Genomic DNA, 6,988 nt, shown 5'->3' with positions numbered 1-6,988 from the left:
AGCCATCCTGCCACCTGTTGGCAGCTCAACGGCAGCTCAGCTCGGGCCGGGACTTGAACCGCTGTTACTCAGAGCTCGCACTCGAGCAACTGAGCCACTTGGCTGGCCCCCCCCCCCTTTTCAAAGTAAGTATGAATGGATCAGCAAAAGAAGCATCATGCTTTAAAAATATTGTTTCAAAGAAAATTCCATGAACTCCCTAAGTATCTGATAAAGGGACATTGTTTTAACTCACCATACTGTTTTCTTAATTTTGAATTTCAAATTATGTCATGCATGCATTTTTAGAATTAGTGGAGGGGGAAAAAACCTAGTGCCAATTCTCAACTGTTATTTTTTAGAGGTACAGGATTATGTGGGGGGGCGTGTTTATGGTGAAATTGGAAATGATCACCTTACTGTTAAATGCAGATGTACCATAGCATTTCGATAGTCCAAAATAATTAGGTAAATTCATTTTTAGGAGCATGGTAAAATTTTATTACATGTGCTTGAACTAGAATTTCTTTGGATATTAAAACTTTTCCATGTTACTTAGTTAACCTGAAAAGTAAAGTGGGTGTGGTTAAGTTAATGTGAGATGTTTTCATGTAGAAGTCAGTGTGTACAGTTACTGTTTTCATTGAAGCACTCGAAAGCTTGGAATTGCTTTTTCACTTTTTGAGAAGTCAGGCAAGTGGAGCTCCCCCACACCACCACAACCTGTTTTTTCCTCTGTATCATTTATGTTCCAGTGATTTCTAAAATAAGATTTTGTGCTAGGTTGAGAAGTTTCTATGTGAGGAAGAAACTTATTTTGCAGTAATTTAGAGTGACATTCACCCATTTGTGTAACAGACATTTATTAGGCATCTTCTATAGATTATGTAATTGAGAATGAAACATTTTGAAGAATTAAAAGTTCACAGTTTAGATTATATCATTTGTTACATAAGTTATATAATTTATGATTTGGTGTTACTTTGTTTGACAAATCATAACAGGGACAGTCATGTATGCCAAGCCTTTATACTACAAAGTAGGTTGATTTATTTGATTCTGCATTAGTTTTGAAGGATCTTGGTTTTGTTTTAATATAAACATCAATTAAGTTTCCTAATTAGCAACATGTTTAGTGCTTGGGTTTCTGTGAGGCTGTGTTACTCTAGTAGTTGTCAGAAGCTATGCTCTCTCTCCCCCTGATTTTAACACTAACTGATTTTAGGCAAAAGCACTCACCTCTCTGCCTTTTAATCGAAGTAGTTGGACTGAATGGCGTTTTAAGCAGCGGTTCCCAAATTCTAGGCCAAGGCTAAATTTTCAGCATCCATAAAGGAAAAAAAAAAAACACTGATAGGTATTAATTCAAATTTAATTTTTATAAGATTATCCCACCTTTTGCAATATTGAAATATCCTTTTATGAAATGTTGATGGTAGTATTTGTTAGTTGCTTTAAATATCTTTACTTGGCAAAATGAAAAGTTGGCAGCCCTATATTGGTCCCCGCTTTTTAAAAAAAACTCCATTAAGTCGAAAAGACTGGGAACAACTAAAGCAAGGTCCTATATAAAATTCTCAGACTTATTAGTTTATTAAGGCATTAAAACAATACAGTTTTATTGATTTTGATATTTAGTTTTTATATTTGAAAATTTTCTTATTAGCGCAGTTCATTGAGGCTTTATACAAAGTTATTAACGTTAAAAAATGGTTTTTACTTCAATTTACCATCATGGATAATGCCAATCCATCCCAGTCCCTTCACAACATATATGTTCGAAGGATTACATAAAATACTCAACCTGAAAATTTGCAAAGGATGATTGTTAACTGAGCACCTGCCTTTCCTGTGAAAAGTCTATTTTTTTCTGGATTTAAATGAAGAAGTATTTCATTAAAAAGTTGCATATGGTAACTGAAGTCGCCAGGAATCCTGCCAAAGCTGAAAGACTGACAATAAGATTTTAATGAGTAAATCACTGAATAGAATTAAGATTATAAATTAGGCGTGTGGATATGGTGTTTCCCCTTAGGTCTACAAACAACAAAAAAGGCAGTTCAACCTCAAATGTGGAACAGAAGAGTGCCAAGCTAAGAGTGTTGTCAGGTAGATGTGTAAACAATGTTCTTCACTTGCAGCGATACCTGTATGTCTGAGGACAGTCTATTTCTTTCTACAATAGTTCTTCCAACCTGCCACAGATAAGCAGAAGTCAGTTTCTGTCAAGAACTGGAACTTCAAATGCTATTTGAAAAGTTGTTTTCATTGTAAGTGTAATTGTATAGATTACCAGCTTTATTTTACGTTTCAAATCATTTTGAACGTTGCCCACCAGCCTGCATACTCATTATGGTAGGACAAATTTTTTTTTTGCTGGTAATTAATACTACCTGCCAACATTTTCATTATTGGCTTAGGCAGTGGCTCATCTAGCTCCATTTAGAAGATAGATAAGAGAGATGATGTCTCTTACAGCTCCATCATCCATTAAACATAGCTAAATCTGTTAAATTTATTTCACAGTCCCCCAACTATGAAAGGTAGCGTCCCATCTATGTACTGCATCTGCAGAACAGCCCTTTTTCTTTATCCTAAATTTTCTTGACACAGGCTCCCTCTCCTCATCTAGACAATAAGGCTATGTATGGGTTCACCTCAACACCATTATCTTACACTTAAAATTTCTCAGCCTTCATCTTTCCAACTTGCAGTCTGCTCTGTAGCTATCGCATGAACATTTTCCTTATCTCTTCACCTCTACGTCCATTCCAACAAAGAGCATTTTGATCACTTAAAGCAACTGCATCCCTTACTCTTTTAATACTATGTAGAATCCAGAGGAAGAGTTGCTTCTAGCACAGAAGCTAAAATAACATTGGCCTGTTACCACTTCCATCCTGACCCTGGATGCCACCTAGTGTAGAGTCTCTGCTAATGCAATCATTCGGCCATAAGTTACAGTTCTTAGTTTAACAATGCCATGCTGTGCATGCACGTTCAGTCCCTGATCTGAAGTACCTTTGTACTTCCAAAAGTCAGGTCACTTGAAGCAGCTTACTGTTTACAGTTCTGTGACTCCCTTATGCTTTTGTCGTCTGATTGGCCAAGTCATTGGTAATGCTACAGGACTCACTTTTTAACCCCCTAAGAAAGAAGGCTTTGGATCAAATTTCAAATTTGGATCATTACAATATACTCAGTACCCAGAACAGTTACAAGTACATAGCAGGTGCTCAGTAAATACTTGCTTTAATTAATAAAGAGATTTGAATGTCATTTTAAGGGCCAGCCGAGTGGCACATTGGTTAAGAGTTGGCTGGGGAGGCCAGCTCTGAGCAGCAGGGCCGCAGTTCGGATCCCACATGAGGGCCAGTGACGCTGCGCCCTCTACAGCTAAGATGATGAACAACAGCTCGACCTGGAGCTGGGATGCCGTGAGTCACTGGCAACCACCGCGTAGGCTGCAGTGGGCTGCCGTGAGCTACGTGAGTGGCTGGCAGCCAGCGTGAGCAGCCGTCCAGTGACCACGAGGGACTGCCTCACCCGGGAAGAGCGCAATGATAATACCAACATGGGCTAGTGAAGCGACGTCCTCCACAACTAGACTGAAGAACAAAAGGACAGCAACCTGTTTCCCTTCCCTGATTCCCCAATAAAATCTTAAAGAAAAAAAAAGTGTCATTTTAAGAGAATACAAAAGTAATTGCCAAAAGGTATTTCTGTCTTGTGCCCCCAGACCCTGATTATCTTTTTGTCAAGTTTATTCCTCTACATCCAGTATTATAGACTTTTCAACATGCCTATTAGGAAAATTTACTGTATCGCTATCTTGACAAGATTGGCTATAATTTAGTCTAATTAATACTTCAGTGCCTAAACTTCTAGTATGAAAACCAACCAACAAATAAATACTACTGCTATCCAGATCAGCTTGTTTTATGCCAGTGTGCACATGACGAATCATAATTAGGGGGGAAATGTGGCACTCGGGACTTTTAAAATCTGTGGACATAGCTTTGGGAGAAGAGAGCCACTATGAAAAAGAACAAAGCTTCTGTTTTTTGTCAACCTGGAAGCCTTTCTAATTCCATTTATTACCTCTCGGGAGGCAGCGGGGGGTCTGGTGCAACAATCATGGGCTTCTAAATCACACTTCAGTTCAAATTCCTGCTCTGCCACTAATTAGTTGAGGCTATGAAGAAATGATTTTCTATGGGTCTCTGTGATGGTTAATTTTATGTCAACTTAACTGGGCCACAGAGTGCCTAGATATTTGGTCACACGTTATTCTAGGTGTATCTGTGAGGGTATTTTTGAATGAAATTAACATTTAAATTGATGGACTAAGTAAAGCAGATTGTCTTCACTAACGGGGTGGGTCTCATCCAATCAGTTGATGGCCTGGATAAAACAAAAAGGCTGGCCCTCCCCAGAGGAAGAGAGATCTCTTCCTGCCTGACTTCCTTTGAACTGAAATCCACTCTTTCTATGTCTCAAGCCTGCCAGTCTTCAGACTGGAACCACACCATCAGATCTCCTGTGTCTCCAGCTTGCTGACTTGTTAGCCTCCATAATCTCATGAGCCAATTTCTTGTAACAACCCTCCTCCAATGTACACCTCTCTCTATCTACACACACACACACACACACACACACACACACACACACACACACACACACGGAACTATTACTCTGGAGATTTCTGACTAATACAGCCCAGTTTATTATTTTTTTTAGACATGTAAAAGGGAGACTATACCTACCCTAGGAGGGTTAGAGATAATAAATTTAAACATATATCATGGAGTCTCATACACAAACTAGCTTGGGTTCCTGACCCTAATATGATGTTCCCTGCTATAAGTAATACAGAAAGAGATTCAGAGTAGTTTCCAACATAAATAATATAGACAAATGATTGAACATTGAAGAACAGTTTTTTATTAACATTGCCAAGACAATTTTCTTAAAAGGTCCCCTATTTTTCTTCATGGCGGGAGAGCAGTTTTTAAAATGACAAGGTCTTTCTATAACAATTTCTACAAATAATTATTGAGCACCTACTTTTTGCCAGGCTTGAAGTGACAAGACTGAAACAATTCCTGCCCTTATGGAGTTTATGAACGCCCAACTCTTAGTAGGGAGGGAGGTTAGTGTTAGACACAAGTATTAAGGCTACTTTTAATTAATATGATTAGAGATTATATTAAGTAAGGTAAGGGAGATAAGTACAAAAGGATAATTAAGAGGCCCAAGTCCACAACCAGAAGTCAGGGCAGTAGGAGCTGAAGAATGAGTGTGTTTGAAGAGGAAGAGGGACAAGCAAGTTTCAAGTTTCTGAACGGAGGGACCGTTTTGGAGCCATCCATCCTGCCCTCTCCTCTGAGATGGCCCTGATTGGCTCTACCACTTGTTAGGTCTGCAGCACACCTTCCTCTGGAATTATCTCATTAATAGTATTTTTTCCTGACTTTCAATGTGTAAGATGAAATCCAGTCGTCATGCCCGACTCATCAGGGGAAAGCAGGACAGAGTCAGGATTAAACCCAGGTAGAAGAGGCTGGCCCTCATTGCTTCAGCCAAAATTTGTCAAGTCTAGTATTCAACCTTGATCACTTCGCCAGAGAGGCTAAGAAGTAAAATCAATGGTGTTAAGTATTGTTGTCATTGCCTAATGAAGAACTACTTGATCTGAATGGAAATGTTTCATGATATCAGTACAATAGTGATGTTTTAATTTAAGCTATACCATGGTGTAAGTTTGAAGAGGAGAGTTAAGTGGGTATTTATACCAAAACCATTCTCAGTATTCACTGCCCATCAATGAGCACCCTGGAAGGACCCTGACAAAGCAAAGAGCTAAGGATTCTCTCTCTTTTCCACCGTGTGACTTAACTTATTTGAGCCCCTATAAAACAAGGATAATAGGACTGACAAATCACAGGGCTGTCATGGAAGATGAAAAGCATATGATGCAATTTACATAGTATCCAACACCTGGTAAATATGCTCAATTATTCATTATTTTCCATTATTGTTCAGCTGTTTAACAGTATATCAGAATGCTATAGGAATCATCACCACTGCATAGCCATGACCACCTGAATTCAAAGAAACCTTTTTCTTGATCAGAAACTACAGTTTTGTGAGAACTATAGTCAACCTACTACAGTTGGTTTGTATAAGGTTGCTTTGATTGTTATACCCTTTGTTTGATCAACACTGTTTAAAGACCCAAAAGAAGAAACTGGAAAAGAACAGAAGCAATAAATACGCCACACAAAGGCAATGAGATTAGAAATTTAAACTGAGAGAAGTAACCCAACATTCCTGCATTTTTCTCCTTCCCCTTTTGTCCTTTGGCCTCTTCTATTAATATCTGCTCCCTAGAATGAAAGTCTATTGAGAAATGCAAAGTTCTGGAGATTCCCATGCCCACCAGCGAAGTCCTGGCTACACCTGTCTACAGCAAGATCATAGGCACAGTGGAGCAAAGTTCCTTTTTTGTAAGTTTCTCATTAACATGTAATCAAGATTAGAAAAACTACAGTACTGTTGACTAATGGGAGTGTACCACTTGATTTCAAAGAAACAGTTTCAACCAGCTAAGTTTTTTTGTTGTTTTTTTTTTTAGTGTCCTAAGAAAAAAATTTTAAAAGGAGAATGTAAACCCTAAGGGCAGAATTTAAACTCCAGACAGTAAGTAGATCAAAGCAAACCGACCTCAGACTGTTCTTTTATCAGTACACACAGAAAAATGCACCTTTGCAGGGTAAGCGCTCCAAGAAACTCCACATGTAATAGTAAATAAAATTTCTGATCTCTTATCGCCTTCAAATACTACATCTTAAATGATAGAAAATACTTAAAATTATATACTTCCTGACTGAAGCATATTTCTCTAGCCTTAATCTAATTTTCCAAAGAGTAATGAGAATTGCTTTTTTTCTTGGTAAGAATTCCGTACATCTGGGGGAGGGCAAAATGAAAGTCATATATATATATA

This window comes from Hipposideros armiger, unplaced genomic scaffold (assembly GCF_001890085.2).
Source record: "Hipposideros armiger isolate ML-2016 unplaced genomic scaffold, ASM189008v1 scaffold_39, whole genome shotgun sequence".
In the NCBI taxonomy this organism is placed as follows: Eukaryota; Metazoa; Chordata; class Mammalia; order Chiroptera; family Hipposideridae; genus Hipposideros; species Hipposideros armiger.
This window is presented reverse-complemented; position numbering follows the sequence as displayed.